The sequence below is a fragment of the Narcine bancroftii genome, chromosome 1, assembly GCF_036971445.1.
Source record: "Narcine bancroftii isolate sNarBan1 chromosome 1, sNarBan1.hap1, whole genome shotgun sequence".
NCBI classification, from domain to species: Eukaryota; Metazoa; Chordata; class Chondrichthyes; order Torpediniformes; family Narcinidae; genus Narcine; species Narcine bancroftii.
The window spans coordinates 260,720,114-260,738,233 of record NC_091469.1 but is presented as its reverse complement, the minus strand read 5'-3'; the positions used below and the strand labels follow the sequence as shown (position 1 = coordinate 260,738,233).

At 42.2% G+C, this 18,120-nt stretch overlaps 1 long non-coding RNA gene across 2 annotated transcripts in view; it reads right to left on the bottom strand.

Moving 5' to 3' along the window:
• Window positions 1–18,120, bottom strand: part of LOC138751339 (uncharacterized) — a 65,686-nt gene that overhangs the window by 13,629 nt on the left and 33,937 nt on the right. The window contains exon 1 of one of the 2 annotated variants that reach the window (XR_011349841.1): window positions 8,916–9,076. The exons of the other annotated variant lie outside the window; for it this stretch is intronic. This is a non-coding gene — a long non-coding RNA (uncharacterized lncRNA). Of the gene's footprint in view, window positions 1–8,915; window positions 9,077–18,120 lie in introns of those variants that run through there. 2 annotated transcript variants of the gene reach the window in all.

Here is an 18,120-nt window from a genome sequence, read left to right as displayed (position 1 = left end):
GGGTATAAATATTTTAAGCACGGCTGGATGTCTTAATATGAATTTGTAACCTTTTTTCCATAAAATCGATTTTGCTGTATTAAACTCCTTCCTCCTCTTTAAGAGTTCAAAACATATGTCTGGGTAAATAAATATTTTTTGACCCTTGTATTCCAATGGCTTATTATCTTCTCCAACTTTATTCCTTGCCCGGTCCAGTATATTTTCTCTTGTCGTGTATCTTAAAAATTTTACCAAGATGGATATTGGTTTTTGATGTGTCTATGGTTTCGGAGCTGATGCTCTATTAGCCCTTTCTATTTCCATTTCTTCCTGCATTTCTACCATTCCCAGGACCTTCAGGGTCCATCCTTTTATAAATTCCTTCATGTCTGTGCCTTCTTCACCCTCCTTCAGGCCCACTATTTTTATGTTATTTCACCTACTATCAATTTTCTGAGTTAACAACTTTTGTGTCTCTTAAATTTTTTTGCCACTTTCTTCCAATTTTTCTCTTAAGACATTTACTTCCATTTCTACAGCTATTTACCACTCTTCCACACTCTCTACTCTTTTCCCTATTTCTGTCACTAGCCATCCTAACCTTTGCATTTTATCTTCTGTTCTTTTCATTTTCCTTTTAATTGCATTAAATTCTAATGATAACCATTCTTTTACTGACCTCATTTGTTCTTCAAAAAAGACTTTATCTATATTCTGTTCATCAGTTTTACCTTTTATTTCTCTTTGTCCATCACCTTCTATTTCTCTGTCAAGAACTTGGTCTTCTTCTTCCTCTTCTGTGTCTGTATCTGTGTTTGTGTCTTCTTCTCTTCTTTGTGTCTGTGTCTCTTCTGTTTTTCCTGATGAGCTGCTTGCATCTCTTCTTGCTAGGCTTCTTGTTGCTGGTCCTCCCCTCCTGGGCTGCTCGTCTGTTGTGCTTCCTGATGTTGGTCTTCTTGTTGGTCATCCCTCCGTCTATCTCCCACGCCTGCTTCATCGCTCCCTCTTCTACTGCCTTCCTCATCCTCCAGCTGAACGCCCTGGTGTCGGGCGTCCCTCAGCTGTTCACTCTGTGACAGCCCGCTCCTCTGCTGAGCCCACCTCCCACCGGTGTCCTTTTTCTCCATTGATTGCGCACTTTTGTTTGGTTCCGAGAGCCATTTTTGTAGTGCACCGGCTGGTGGATCACGACTCCGCAGGGCAGGCACTGACCTTGAGGGTCGGGCGCTCCTCGCCACCACAGCGACCTGTTCCTTTGTGCAGGTAAGGCCTTCTTCTTTCTTCTCCAGCGACTTTTCTACTTTTTTTCCAGTTGTTTTTACTTTCTCCTTCTTGGAAGCCATCTTCTTTCTATTCTCTGTATCTTTATCTTCTATTTCTTTTATTTTATTTTTGTTATGCTTTGCATTTTCCAAACTTTTTTCCTATTTTTCCCGACCAGCCACTACTCCACCACGTGACTCCTCCACAAAAAATTGTTCTTTAACCTGAAAATGCTGGATTTCAGGTTCTGTACCTTCTTCCCAAAGGTAGCAGCAAGAAGAAGTTGTGACAGGATGATGGAGGATTTTTATGATGTTGGCTGCCTTAAGGCAGCACTTTCCATGGATGTCTTCAATGAATAGGAGGTCAGAGCCCATGACTGACCTGGCATTCCTGGGCACTTGAATTTCCAAACCAGGCCATTGTAACCATTCAATATATTTTCCATGGTGCACCTACAGACTTTTGATAGATTATTTGACGATATGTCAAATCTCCTCAGATTTCTTAGAAAGTAGAGATGTGAGTGTACCTTCATCACAGATGCTTTGAGGTGCTGACTCTTGGAGTGGTCCTCTGATATGTGGAGTCCCAGGAACCTGTTACTAACCCTCGCTTCCTCTGTCCCATCAATGCAAAGTGGTGTGTGGTCTCTCAGCCTCTTCCCTTCCTGTCATTTTTGAGTGTAAAATATTTTGCTCTTCATCCTTCGAAAAATTAAAGAGGCCATCTAAAATTATTAGAGAAACTCAATTAAAGCATGGATGCTTTGTTCATTGCAGTAGAGGTAACTGCTTGATGTCATTCATCTCCCTTTTGGAGTGAGTTACTCATATTGCAGCTCTAACAGTGATGTTAGTTGGTGCTTCCATTCATTTATCCTTTTACTGCTTAATCTATTTGCTTGACATTTACTTTCTAAACTGCAGCTCAAGTATGTAGCTCCTCTACTAGTTCCTGAAAGGAAGTATTCAGTAAGTCAGTGGAATATACTCATGAGAGGTTTCTGTCAAGTTGTTGACTCATTGCAAAGAATAATTTAGGTTAACTGCAATGGAGGGACATTGTAGGTTCTGGAAAATGGTCCAAAAAACTGAACCTGGAAGCAGAAGTATAATAAACTATTTCTTGAAGAGCCGGGAAACTAATCAAAACAGGGCATATTTACATCCAATAGGAATTCAGTTGGCGTATTCTATTGTCTTCAATTTAACACAATTAAAAATAGTTTTGATCCACAGTAAAATATAATAATAAGTAGTTCCACTCTTTATACTTCATTTTGGAAATTTAATAGGACACCTCTGGGCATAAGCCACCCTTGGATACCACCTAATGTTTACATGAAGGTCAGAATACTACCTTTGTCAAACAACTGTCTAATCCATTTAATGTTATTTAATTTGAGCTAAATGTGTTCTTGCTGCAGGCTTAGCAATACCATTAATTCATGAAAATCCAATAAGAACATAATTTTCATCATCCAACATTTCTGGCCTCGGTTTGAATAACTTTGAGGCTTCAGATAACTGGATGTACATTTCTGGAGTTTACTTATCTTAAATAATGGTTAGTCACTCAAACTGGATTCCTGGATGCCACAGATGATTTGATCACTGATAAATTAATCTGACTTTACAAAACCATAATTATTTACAAGAAATAGCTTTTGGAAAGGTGGCTGACATGGTTTAAGGAGAATTAAGAATGTATCAAAGAATTTTCCCTACCTCTTGTTGTAAGTAATCTGGAAAGTGGACAACTAATTCACATCTAGGTGGGCTGCAATAGCTTTGTAAAGCATTTTCCATATGTATTTGTTTGCCACAATTCTCTCCCCTTTTGACCAATGAGAAATAATACTGTCTTTATGTCTATTTTAGATTATCTGTTATAGTGCCTGGAATATAGAGTGTTAAATATTTCCTCCATAGAACCATACAACATTATAGCATAGAAACAGACCCTTTGGCCTTTCTAGTCTGTGCTGAACTATTCTTCTGCCTGGTCCTACTGACCTGTTTGCAGTCTATAGCCCTCCAAACCCCTCCCATCCATGTACATGTCCAAATTCTTCTTATGTTAAAATTGAGCCTGCATTCACCACTTCATCTGGCAGCTCATTCAACACTCTCTGTGTGAAGAAGTTCCCCCTCATGTTCCCCCTAAACTTTTCCCCTTTCACCCTTAACCTATGTCCTCTGGTTTGCGTCTCACCTACCCTCAGTGGAAAAAGCGTATCTACATTTACTCTGTCTATACCCCTCATAATTTTAAATCTCCCCTCATTCTTCTTCACTTCAGGGTAAAATAAAGTCCTAACCTGTTTAACCTTTCCCAGTAACTCAGTTCCTGAAGTCCGGGGAGCATCATAGTAAATCTTCTCTTCACTCTTTCTATCTTATTGATATCTTTCCTGTATTTAGGTGATCAAAACTGTACACAATACTCCACATTTGGCCTCACCAATGTCTTAAACACCTTTACAATAACATTCCAAATCCTATACTCAATATTTTGATTTATGAAGGCCAACATACCAAAAGATCTCTTCACAATCCGATCTTCCTGTGATGCCACTTTCAGGGAACTATGTATCTGTACTTTCAGGTCCCTCTGTACTACCACATGCCTCAGTGCCCTACCATTTACCGTCTATGTCCTTTCTTGGTTTGTCTTGCCAAAATGCAATAGCACACACTAGTTAAGTTCCATCTGCGATTTTTCAGTTCATTTTTCCAGCTCATGCAAGTTCCTCTGCAAATTTTGAAAACCTTCCTTGGTGTCCTCAACACCTCCAATCTTAGTGTCATCTGCAAACTTACTGATCCAATTGACCACATTATCACCCAGATCATTGATAAAGATGACAAACCACAATGGTCCAAGATCTCTCTTTTTTTAACAGATTACTTGACCAGAAAAATGACATGGAGATGGTGAATTGATGATGTGCATGTACATGGTAGTCCAGAGGGTCTGTTTCTGCTCTATGTGACTTAAGAAGTCCAAAAGCACAGGTAGCTTTGTTTGTCGCATTGTGTACTAACTCAATTCAACCTCACAGCTCACTATCCCACAGTAGCAGGCATGAGATCACAAATGGACAAATCTCAAGATAACTAACTAGCAGCATAACTGTCTGGTTGTTAAAGAAAGCAAATTATGTAAAAATATTAAATTTGAAATTGAGAATATAAGCTGCAATGTAACCAGATAATAGATGAGATGTCCTTTCACAAACTTATTATTTATAACAATGCAGGAGACCACAGATAGATGGACAGAGTGGGCATGAGAGGGACAATGTAAGTGACACGTAACTGCCAATTGAATGAAGATATTTCATCTGTAGAGGAAGCCCAATTGTTAGTAATGAATTCAGCACCAAATATAGTAAACTGTTGCTTCAACTAGAAGAATACTTGGGTCCCTGGATAGCGAGAAAGGTATATAATGACTGCAGCTGCATCTCCTAGAGTTACAAAGAAGAAGAATGGTGATGGGAGATGGTATTACTTTATTATCACAGAGAAAAAATATTCTGGGAGAGTGTGTGTTACTGCCACCTGATCTAATATTTCCATAAAAGGAGAAATCAGCAAATCTTCAAATTCTTTATAAAATTCAGGCAGGAAACCCTCTTCTCCTAGATATTTATTACTTTGTAATGGGTTCAATGCTTCCCTCACTTCCATTGAGATAAAAGGAGCATCTAGCTCTGCTTGCTCTTGTAAAGTTAACCTTGGTAGCCTTATTTGTGACAAAAAGTCTTCTATTTTACCTATTGTCTCTCTGCAACTCTGATTTATATAACTTAGAATAAAATTGCTTAAAAGCTTCATTGATTTCTTGATGTTTATAGGTAGATGCATTTGACTTTAATTGCATTCATCATTCTTGAAACTTGTTCTGTTTTCAACCTCCAAGCAAGGATCTTATGGGCCCTTTCACCTAACTCATAATATCTTTGCTTAGTTCTCATTATTGTGATAGAACCACTTGTAGAATTGATTCGATCTGATCTGATATGAAAGGATTTAAAATTAAGCAAGAGGAAGGTAAAATTAATTTATTTGCTGACGATCTTTTGATTTACTTGGACAGGACCAACAGGTTAATTACGTAAATTATACTTAAAACTGGAGGAATAGGGGAAAGTATCAGGTTACCAAGTACATTGGGATAAAAGTGAAATTATGCCCTTACTATAGGTTATTACACTCAGTGCCAACAAGATATCTATTTAAATAGCCAATGAATTGAATAAAATAATTAGGAATAAGGGTAGATAATAAATTAAATAATTTATATAAATTGAATTATTTTCCTTTACTGAAGAAAATTGGAGAGGATTCAAACTCCCAATAACATTATCGGTAGGATCAATTGTGTTAAAATTAATATATTTCCTAGAGTACAATACTTATTTCAAACATTACTAATAACGATACCACAAGTTTTTTTCAAGAATTAAATAAATATTTAGGAAACTTTCTTTGGAGGGGTAAGATGTTGAGAGTTTCTTTAGATAAACTGACATGGAAGTTTGAGTTAGGAGGTTTACAGTTACCAAATTTTAATAATCATTATAAGGCAACTCAAAAGAGGTTTTTTTGTGTAGCGGCGCACTCTCTCTTGAAGGAACGTCCCCACTTGTTCTGCTGTGTGGTGGGGCAGCCAGGAGAAGAGGGCATCGCTGGGGGTCCTCCTTACCCGATGGTTCCAGCCCAGCTTGTGCCTCAGGCAGTGTTATGATGTCACCGTTCATGCGGTGGCCGAGCTCACACTGCCCTTAAAGGGGCGTGTGTGGGATTTGAATAAAACAATCGTTGAGAACATCCAAGGTGGTGGCTGTGAGTTTCTTTGCTGTAGCTCCTGCTACATTGGTGACCCCGACGAGCGCAACACGGATCCAGCCGAGATCAATGCTGCCGCTGTGAAACTGCCCCCCTTCTGGACCCATCGCCCATGTACGTGGTTCGGGCAGGTGGAGGCGCAGTTTTGCCTCAGGAACATTTCCACACCGTTTTCCCACCTGGCGGAATTCGGCCTTATAGTCAACGTGGACAAATGCCAATTCGGCAAGCAGACACTGCAGTTCCTGGGACACACTATCTCGGCAGCAGGAGCCGCCCCAGTGCCAGAAAAAGTCGCAGCATTACGGCAGTTCCCCAAACCCACCACCCTCAAGAACCTGCAAGAATTCGTAGGTATGGTGAACTTTTATGATCGTTTCATCCCCGGCGCTGCCCACATCATGTGGCCACTTTTCTCATTGATCGCTGCTAAAGACAAAGTCCTGGTTTGGTCTGAAGAGACAGAGGGCGCTTTTGCAGCCACAAAACATGCACTGGCCAGTGCCACCTTATTAGTTCACCCGCGCCCGGAGGCACACACCGTGCTCTCAGTAGACGCCTCAGCCATGGCCGTTGGAGTGTACTCGAGCAGTGGCTCGATGGACAGTGGTGCCTGCTGGCCTTCTTTAGCAGGCACCTTCGACCGCCGGAGCTCAAGTTCAGTGCCTTCGACCAGGAGTTCCTGGTGCTATACCTAGCCATCTGGCACTTCCGGTACTTCCTGGAGGGCAGACCATTCACTGCATTCACTGACCACAAGCCTCTCATACAGGCCCTCGCGATGGCCAAGGATCTGTGGTCAGCCTGCCAGCAACGCCATCTCTCCTATGTGTCAGAGTTCACCACCGACATCCGGCAGAGGACAGGTAGAAACAATGTTGTGGCGGACGCACTTTCCCGAACGGCAATCAACACCCTCGCCCCCAGCCTCAATTACACCCAACTGGTGTGGGCTCAGAGGGAAGATGCGGAGACACAAGCCCTCCGTACCGCCATTTTAGGGCTCCGCCTCCAGGACATTTGGTTGCCGAACAGCCCGGACACACTGCTCTGTGATGTCTCCATCAGTTCACCACGCCCGATAGTCCTGCTGCAGTGGCGATTGCGGGCCTTCAACGTGGTCCACGATCTAGCACACCTCTCGGTGAAGGCATCGGTGCAAATGGTGGCGGAGTGGTTCGTGTGGCATGGGCTCAAGAAGGAGGTAGCTGAGATGGCAATGAGCTGCACTCAGTGCCAGGCCTCCAAGGTTCACCAGCATCCACAGGCCCAGATTCAGCAGTTTCACCAGCAGTCCAATACATATATGTTGATATCGTGGGCCCCCTGCTGGTGTCCAGGGAGGCGCGCTACCTGCTTACGGTGGTCGACCGGTCCACAAGATGGCCGGAAGCCATTCCCATCAAGGAGGCTTCCACCGAGACATGCGCCAGGAGCTTGGTCGCCCACTGGATCGCCAGGTTTGGAGTTCCAGTGCACATCACCAGCAACAGGGGTGCCCAGATCATCTCCGCCTTCTGGACTCAATTGGTGAACCTACTGGGGGTTAAACTCCACCACACCACAGCTTATCACCCACAAGCAAATGGTCTGGAGGAGAGATTTCACTGCCACCTGAAGTCAGCCCTCATGGCTCGCCTGACAGGTCCCGGCTGGGCAGGCGAACTACCCTGGGTCCTCCTCGGCATCAGAACAGCACCCACGGAGGATCTACAGGTGTCATCTGCAGAGCTGGTGAACGGCGCGCCACTTTCATTGCCTGGTGAGCTCTTCGGCCCGGAATCCGACTCTACGACCAAGCACTCGAACCTATTGGCTCACCTTGCTAGCCCCCCACCCCCCCCGCCTCCTACGCATCACAGTGCCCAACCAGCCTGCCTTCCCAAAGAGATAGACTTGGCAGAATTCGATTTTGTTCAGCGCACACTGAACACTGCACCTTTGCAGCACCCTTACAAGGGCCTGTTCAAAGTCCTCCAGCAGTCCGTCAAGACTTTTACTTTAGATATTGGGAGCAAAAATGAACTGTTCGCAGTAGACTGCCTAAAGGCAGCACACTTGGACCTCTCGCAACCGGTTCAAATGGCTAAGCCCAAGCGCCAAGGCCATCCGCCCAAGTGGCGGGATGCGTGACCTAGTGGGGGGTTGTGTGGCGGCGCACTCTCTCGTGGCGAACCGGCCTCTTTTGTACTGCCGCGTGGCGGGGCAGCCAGGAGAAGAGGGCACCGTCAGGAGTCCTCCATACCCCATGGTTCCAACCCAGTGCGCGCCTCAGGCAGATGTTATGACATCGCTGCTCATGCTGCCCTTAAAGGGGCGCGCGCGGGATTTGAAAAAAACAGTCATTGAAAACATCCAAAGTGGTGGCTCCGAATTTCTTTGCTGTCGCTCCCGCTACACTTACTTTATTTTTTAATGAGGGAGAAAAGCCAACATGGATTAAAATAGAAATTGATAAAATAGGAGAGAGAGAGAATATCAAAAGACTTTATATATAAATGGGAATCTAAATTAAAATCTGGGAGAGAGAAGCACCTTTGGTGAAACATTTAATTAATATCTGGAATAAGGTAAACAACAAAATTGGAATGGGGTGGTTTGGGGTGGGGTTTGTCCTACCTAAAATACCTTTGATACAAAATAAACTTATTCCATTTTTAAACATTTGGTCTGAGAAAGGATTTAGATATATAGAAGATTGATATGAAGGAAGAAATTTAATGTCATTTGAACGATTAAAAAATAAATATGGGATACAAAATTATACACTTTTGTTATTATCAATTAAGGGCTTATCTAAGAGATTTTTACCTGCATCCTACTGAACAGACTTGTCACTGTCTCAGAAAGGAATTTCCCGGAGCCGCAATGCTGCTTTTGGCCAGAACAGAGTAGAGTGGACATGATATTTGCCCTGAGACAAGTTCAGGAGAAGTGCATCGAGCAGAACAAGTCTCTTTCCTTTGACTTCATTGACCTGACATTTGACACTGAAAACAGGGGGGCTCTGTGGATCATCCTGAGACATTACGGATGTTCAAGGGAATTTGTAAAAATGTTTCAGCTGCTCCATGACAGATGATAGGACAGGTCCTCTGCAGTGGTGACACATCAGTTGTATTTGCCATTTCTAATGGGGGGAAGCAGGGTTGTGTACGAGCCCCAGTCTTGTTCAATCTGTTCTTCACTTGCATGTTGTCACATGCTGTCCAAGGTCTGGAGGAGGGAGTGTACATTGGGTACCGAGTGTACTGGATGACTCTCTCTTTGACCTTTGCTGCTTAACGCATGGACCAAGTGCCTCTACACAGTCATTCAAGAAACACTTTTTGCTGATGACTGTGTTCTCTTGGCGCACAAAGTTAGTGATCTAGACTTAATGTTGAACAAATTCCCAGACGCTGCTACGCTCTTTGGCCTGACCATCAACCTGAACAAGACTGAAATACTCTATCAGTCTGTGCCAAACACCAGCACCTTAGAATCAAAAGTCATTGTTGACAACACCCAGCTGACAAATGTAAACAACTTCAGGTACTTGGGTGATGGGTCTTTGGACAAAGAAATTGACTCCAGGATCAGCAAGGCCAGCCAGACTCTGGAGAGGCTGCGTACCAGAGTGCTCAATTAACATAAAGTCTGAATCTCCACAAAACTGAAACTCGACAGAACTGTAGTCATCCCTTTTCTCCTATATGGATGTGAGACCTGGATTCTGCACCAACGTCACATCAAACAAATGGAGAAATTGTGCACCCTCCATTCCATCCTTGGCATCCATTGGCAAGACCGCGTCTCCAACCTGGAGGTCTTGGGTCATGCAAAGACCATGAGCATGGAGTCCCTGATCATCAGAGCCCAGATGCGGTAGGCAGGACGTGTCATCAGAATAGACAACCACCGTATGCCACAGCAGCTGCTCTATAGTGAACTGGAAATTGGAGGAAGACCTCAATGTTGTCCATGCAAGTGTTATGAAGATGCTGTGAAGGAAATCCTATGCTACTGTGGCATCCAGCTAAGCAAACTAGAAGCTGTGGCTGCTGACAGATACCATTGGTGAACCCTGTGCTATGAAGACAGGTGCTCCCAAAAACTGATGGAAAACCGTGAATAACGTCACAGAGCAGCAGCCACAGTTATTACAAAAATGGACTTCCCATGCCCCCATTGTGCTAGACTCTGCGCTTCCAGACTGGGACTGCAAAGTCACCTTGGTGTCCACAGATGAACTGCACAATGTGTCTTATTCGAACCAAAGGATGACCAATATAAGAGAATAAATTGGGTCCAACAATGTTATTACCAAAATGTGGTGATGTGGAAATGCTGATTCGCAATAGACATACAAAGAAATTTATTTCAATGTTTTTAATTGGCTGTACAGCATTTAGAAGCATTGTTTTTTTAATAATTTTTTTATTTTTCACACTATGAACCACACTGTCCAAAATACACACAAACATTTCCCTCTTGAATATACACAGTCATTTTCTCCCCTTTTTCCCCCCTCCCTTCCCTCCTTCCTTCACCCCCCCCCTCCCCACTCCCTCAACGTTCAACATATATGATACATTAAACCCATTAAACAACGTCGTCACACAATGAAAATAAACAAGAAAATTGTGTCTTCTACTTTTACATACGTGGTCAGTTCATTTCGTCTTCTTCTCCTTCTGTCATTTTAGGCGGTGGAGGTCCGCGGTAGGATTTCTCTGCTGTGTTCCATGTACAGTTCCCAAATTTGTTCGAATACTGTGATGTTATTTCTTAAATTATATGTTATTTTTTCCAATGGAATACATTTATTCATTTCTATGTACCATTGCTGTATTCTCAGGCTATCTTCTAATTTCCAGGTTGACATAATACATTTTTTTGCTACAGCTAAGGCTATCATAATAAATCTTTTTTGTGCTCCATCCAAATCGAGTCCAAGTTCTTTACTTATATTACTTAGAAGAAAGATCTCTGGATTTTTTGGTATGTTGCTTTTTGTGATTTTATTTAATACCTGGTTTAGATCTTCCCAAAACTTTTCCACTTTCTCACATGCCCAAATTGCATGTACTGTTGTTCCCGTTTCCTTCTTACAGTGAAAACATCTGTCTGATACTTTTGGGTCCCATTTATTTAACTTTTGGGGCGTGGTGTATAGCCTGTGTAACCAATTATATTGTATCATGCATAACCTCGTGTTTATTGTATTTCTCATAGTTCTGGAGCATAACTTTTCACATGTTTCATTCTTTATGTTTAGATCTTGTTCCCATTTTTGTTTGGGTTTACAGCTTGTTTCCTCGTTCTCTTTCCCTTGCAGTTTGATGTACATGTTTGTTATAAATCTTTTAATTATCATTGTGTCTGCAATCACATATTCAAAATTGCTTCATTCTGGTAACCTCAGCCTGCTTCCCAATTTGTCCTTCAAGTAGGTTTTCAGTTGGTGGTATTGTACCGTGAGTTATATCATATTTGTACTTCATTTGTTCAAAAGATAATAATTTATTTCCCGAAAAACAATTTTCTATTCTTTTGATCCCTTTTCTTTCCCATTCTCTAAAGGAAAGGTTATCTATTGTGAAAGGGATTAGTTGATTTTGCATCAATATTAGTTTTGGTAGTTGATCATTTGTTTTTTCCTTTCTACGTGAATCTTCTTCCAAATGTTGAGCAGATGGTGCAATATTGGTGAATTCCTATGTTGCACCAGCTTTTCATCCCACTTATATAGTATATGTTCAGGTACCTTCTCCCCTGTTTTATCTAGCTCTAATCTGGTTTTTCCCTGATAGGTATCTTAATTGTGCTGCTCTATAATAATTCTTAAAGTTTGGTAGCTGTAAGGTCTCTTGTTTGTACCATTCTGTTAATTTATCTAGCGCTATCCTCAGTTTCCCCCCTTTCCATAAGAATTTCCTTATTATTTTCTTTAGCTCCTTGAAGAATTTCTCTGTTAGGTGAATTGGTAATTATTGAAATAGGTATTGTATCCTTGGGAAGATACTCATTTTAATACAATTTACCCTTCCTATCAGTGTTAGTGGTAAGTCTTTCCAATGTTCAAAGTCGTCTTGTAATTTCTTCATTAGTGGCTGATAATTTAGTGTATAGATGGCCTAGATTATTATCTAGTTGTATACCTAGGTATCTAATTGCTTGTGTTTGCCATCTAAATGGTGATTCTTTCTTAAACTTTGTGAAATCCGCATTATTCATTGGCATTGCTTCACTTTTATTTGTGTAGATCTTGTACCCCGATACTTCACCATATTCCTTCATCTCCAACATCGAAGTACTCGAGATGACAGAGGCCGACAGCATCGAATCCACGCTGCTGAAGATCAAACTGCGCTGGGTAGGTCACGTCTCCAGAATGGAGGACCATCGCCTTCCCAAGATCGTGTTATATGGCAAGCTCTCCACTGGCCACCGAGACAGAGGTGCACTAAAAAAGAGGTACAAGGACTGCCTAAAGAAATCTCTTGGTGCCTGCCACATTGACCATCGCCAGTGGGCTGATATCGCCTCAAACCGTGCATCTTGGCGTCTCACAGTTCGGTGGGCAGCAACCTCCTTTGAAGAAGACCGCAGAGCCCACCTCACTGACAAAAGACAAAGGAGGAAAAACCCAACACCCAACCCCAACCAACCAATTTTCCCTTGCAACCGCTGCAACCGTGTCTGCCTGTCCCGCATCGGACTTGTCAGCCACAAACGAGCCTGCAGCTGACGTGGACATTTCCCCTCCATAAATCTTCGTCCGCGAAGCCAAGCCAAAGAAAGAAGTATACTATGACGTCATCTGCAAATAGACTGATTTTATATTCCTTCCCTTTTATTTTTATGCCTCTTATTTTCTGTTCTCATCAGTTATGCCAGTAGTTCTATAGCTAATGCGAACAGTGAGGGAGATATTGGACATCCCTGCCTAGTTGATCTGCTTAATTTAAATTGGTTTGATATATATCCATATATATATATCTATATATAGATATATATAGATATATATATCTATATATATATATCTATATATAGATATATATAGATATATATAGAAGCATTGTTAAAGGGACTGGAAACACTTGTACAAATCCTTATTTTCTTCTAAACAAGAATATGCAGCTGATTTTTATGCATTGAGCGGGCCCATGAAATTGAGTTTAAGATGTGTCATTGGGCACGATGCAAAGAATTTTGCTTGAACAGGTGAGCATTTGATAATGGTGTTGTCTGACAGAAGCAGCAATGTGTTTAATTCCTGAAAAGTAACTTATTGCTTAAAATCTTAATACCCATTCGTTTCATCCAACTAAAAGGGAAAAAAATGATCTTTGTTCATCCAGTTACAGTTGAAGCAAATTCACCATGAAATATTGGTCTGTGTAACGTGATGCCTGGAATGAAGAAGAAACATTGTTTTCTTTTACATTCAAAGCAGTCGTAGGAATTAGTTTGCATTGGGTTGGTGTGGGATATGCAGTCAGAAAATATTTAGAAATGAATGATTGTGAGATTTTTTGCTCTTACCAAATAAATAACCCACTGTGAGAATGGGTTTTTCTCATTCCTAAGTTCCATTTCTTGTCTGTGCCAAAAAAAAATCAGAAATCATTCAGCTAAACCTTTTCGAGGAGATAAAAGAACAGATTGGAAATAATGTGTGAAGGCATTTGTTATGGTCATCAAAAAGGACTAAACTTGGTAGAAAAAAGTAAAAGCGTGTTATTTTGGTGAAATGGTGAAGGATTGAAAAGATGTTGCTTGACCTGCTGAGTTTTACCTGCAATATATTTGATGGTTATTGTCATGATAATGAATATATATGAGATGTACCGGAAGTCATGTGGTATGAGAGAGAGATAAGAACACAAGCAGGAGAACAAAGGAAAACGGGAAAATAAAAAGACACTAAGAAGTTTACCTGATAAACTTGTGTTTAATGTTTTATTAACTTCATATTTTGGGCCACAAATGTGACATTGGCGACGAGGATGAAAGAAGCTTGAAGAAAATTAAAGACTAAACAAGATTACAGAGGATTACAGACAACTTCAAGGTGATAAGAATTTTCTCTGTGACTCAGTACTTTAGGGGCTTGAATATTTCCTCATGGCTGGTGCAGACGGTGACTTTCTAACACATAGTGGAATTGCTCATTTTGACCCAACGGATGATGCAAGCACTGTAAGTGTGAAGTGGAAGGCATGGCTGGAAGAATTTGAATCCTACGCCGACAGTCGTGGCCTATTTCTAGATACCGGTACAGTTGAACAAAAAGTGCAGAGGAGGGCGTTACTTCTTTTCACTGCTGGACCCGCAGTTCGGGAAACATTTAAAACACTTTTGAATACTGGAAGAAAGGATGAGTACCAGAAAGCGGTAGATGCATTAAATGCACACTAAGTAGTGACACCGAATGCTACATTTCAACGCCATTTGTTTCGGAGAACGAGACAAGAAGATGGCCAGACAATTGCTCAGTACATGACAAGACTACGCCAGCTAGCTGTTGGATGCAATTACATGCCAGCTGATTTGGACAACCAATTATTGGATCAAGTCGTACAGCACTGCAGATCAGATAAACTCAGAAGACATCTACTGGAAAGAGGGAGTGAGTTGGAACTTACCGATGCTTTAACCATTGCTGCTGCATTAGAGGCTGTTGAAGGGCAATTTCATACCATGACCCTGAAAGACAACTCAAGCCAGCAAATTAAGAGGCTCTCACATCGCCATAATCAGCCAAGATATTCGTTGACACAGGACGTGGAGTGTTATCGATGTGGAAACCGAGGTCACTTTGGAAAAGACCCATATTGCCCGGCCAAAGGCAAAGTTTGCAGAAAGTGTGGAGGTAAGGACCATTTTGCAAAGAAGTGCAAAAGCAAGTCCAATGCAGACCAGAAGAGGAAGAGTACAACTTCCAAAGGCAAAGCCTGGGGGAAAGGAAAGTAAGCCTGGGGAAAAGGAAAGATACCATTCGCCAGATAGACGGTGACGATGATGATACCCAGGAGGGACAGAGTTGTTACCAATTTACGTTGAATGAAGTACGTCATGAGAAGGTCCCAGTGATCATTGGTGGAGTGACAGTTCAGGTCATTGTAGACTCAGGCAGTGACAGTAATGTGATTGATCGACATTTATGGGAGAAGTTGAAAAGGAAAAAGATTATCTGTACCTCAAAGAAGTGTTCCAAGAAACTGTATCCATACACAGCAACCAAGCCATTGCAGAACATTGGATGTTTTACTGCAACTGTTGAAGCTGGAGATAAGTACACCGAAGCAGAGTTTATGGTCATAGAAGAGAGGGGAGAACCATTGCTGAGTAGAAGCACAGCGCAAGACCTGGCAATACTTCATATTGGAGCTTGTGTCAATTCAATTCAGTCATACGAGGATATGAAGCAAGAATTCCCTGCAGTCTTCCAAGGAGTAGGAAAGCTGAAAGGTCGACAATTGAAGCTAGCGGTAGATGAAACGGTCAAACCCAAGGCACAACCAATGCGCCGAACTCCGTTTGAACTTCGTGGGAAAGTCGAAGCCAAAATAAAAGAATTGATCGAACAAGACATTATTGAACCGGTGGAACATTCGACACAATGGGTCAATCCCGTACTAATTGTGCCCAAACCAAAGGGTGACATAAGACTATGTGTTGACATGAGAATGGCCAATGAAGCTATAATTAGAGAACGACACCCTATACCAACAGTGGAGGAAATACTTCAAGAACTAACTACCAGCAAGATATTCTCAAAAATTGATCTGAAGTGGGGCTATCATCAATTAGAGCTGGATCCAGGTTCCCGAGATTTGACAACATTTGTGACTCACTGTGGATTGTATCGTTACAAGAGACTATCATTTGGAATTAATGCAGCTTCGGAGATCTACCAATGTGAAATCCATCGAGTGATTCAAGGCATTCCTGGAGTTGCCAACATTTCTGACGACATCATAGTCCATGCACCAACGAAGGAAGAGCATGACAAACAGTTGAGGCGTGTGCTATCTAGACTACAGGAGGCAGGCCTTACCGTGAATGGTAAGGTGTGTCAGAAATGGACTTCATGGGACACAGACTTACACGGAAAGGACTAAACCCTGCAGAGGCCAAGGTGAAAGCTATTGCAGAGGCACGTGCACCTCAGAACGCAACAGAGGTGAGGAGTTTCCTGGGATTGGTCAATTTTTGTGCAAAGTTCATTCCTAATCTCGCTACAGTGGCAGAACCACTAAGGAAACTAACCAGGAAAGGTGTACCATTTCATTTTGGATCTGAGCAGAAGAAAGCTGAAGCAAAGCCTGACAGATGCAAAAACTCTTGGATATTACGATCCGGCGGCATCAACCAAAGTCATAGCGGATGCCAGCCCAGTTGGTTTAGGAGCCGTGTTGGTCCAGATGCATGATGGAGGACCAAGAATCATTGCCTATGCCAGCAGATCGTTATCAGATGTGGAAAGAAGATACTCTCAGACAGAGAAAGAAGCACTCGGACTTGTATGGGCCTGTGAGAGGTTCCATGCATATTTATACGGCATTGAATTTGAACTCATCACAGATCATAAGCCATTAGAGGTGATCTATGCACCTAGATCCAAACTATGTGCCAGAATAGAGAGATGGGTACTCAGACTACAACCCTACAAATATAAAGTAATCCACATTGCAGGGAAAGGAAACATTGCAGATCCACTGTCCAGATTGGTGAAGGTTGGAGGTCCACAATCCAAGTCAGAATTGGGAACAGAAACAGAGAGCTTCGTAGCTATTCAGGCGACACCGAAAGCTGTGACTACGAAGGAAGTCGAGAGAGAATCCGAATGTGATCCAGAACTCATGGAAGTAAGAGAATGCATACAGAGTGGACAATGGGACCAGTGTACTCACAAGGCTTACATTCCCATTAGAGACGAACTTTGTTGCATCGGACAGTGTGTATTAAGAGGTTGCAGATTGGTGATACCGCAAAGATTGAGACCGAAGATCGTATCCTTAGCGCATGAAGGACACCTTGGTATTGTTGGTACCAAGCAAAACCTCAGAACCAAGGTATGGTGGCCAAGTTGTGATAAAGACGCAGAGAAATTTGTTAAAACTTGTCACGGATGTCAAATCACAAGTAGGAGTAATCCGCCAGAACCGATCTGGAGTACGCAACTTCCGACAGGACCATGGATCGACGTAGCTGTTGATTTTCTTGGACCTTTACCAACGGGTGAATCAATTATGGTAGTGATAGATTACTACAGCAGATACTATGAGTACGTGGTGCTGAAGTCCACAACCACTGAAAAAACAATACAAGCGTTAGCAGAGATATTCGCAAGATATGGATTACCTGTTACATTATACTCTGACAATGGTCCACAATTCATTTCAGAGACATTTGCGGAATACATGAGGACCACAGGTATCCACCATCATAAAGTAACTCCGAAATGGCCGCAAGCCAACGGAGAAGTAGAGAGACAAAATCAGTCCATTGACAAACGATTGAGGATTGCACATGCAGAAGGACAAAATTGGCGAGAAGCATTGCTATCTTATGTGGCTGTCTATCGAGCAACGCCTCATGCAACCACTGGAAAAAGTCCTGCAGAAGCATTTTTTGGGAGAAAAATCCGCACAAAAATGCCAGAAATAAAGGAAATCCGAGACGACCAGGAGATGAGGGACCACGATGCTGAAAAGAAAGGTGCAGCAAAGCTGTACACAGATTCGAAACGTGGAGCCAAGTACTCAGACATCATGCCAGGAGATAATGTTCTAGTGAGGCATGAAACTGGTGGTAAGCTAGACACACCTTATTACCATCAACCCTATACTGTCGTATCCAGAAGTGGCAGGATGGTGACAGTCAAGTCTCCGACTGGAGTCCTGTATAAGAGAAATGTATCAGGTGTAAAAAGGTTCCAGTCCAGAGATACATCGAGCCAAGAGGTTGTAAGGCCAATACGAGATGCTGAAACTGAGAGACCTGATGATGTTCCAGAGGCAGT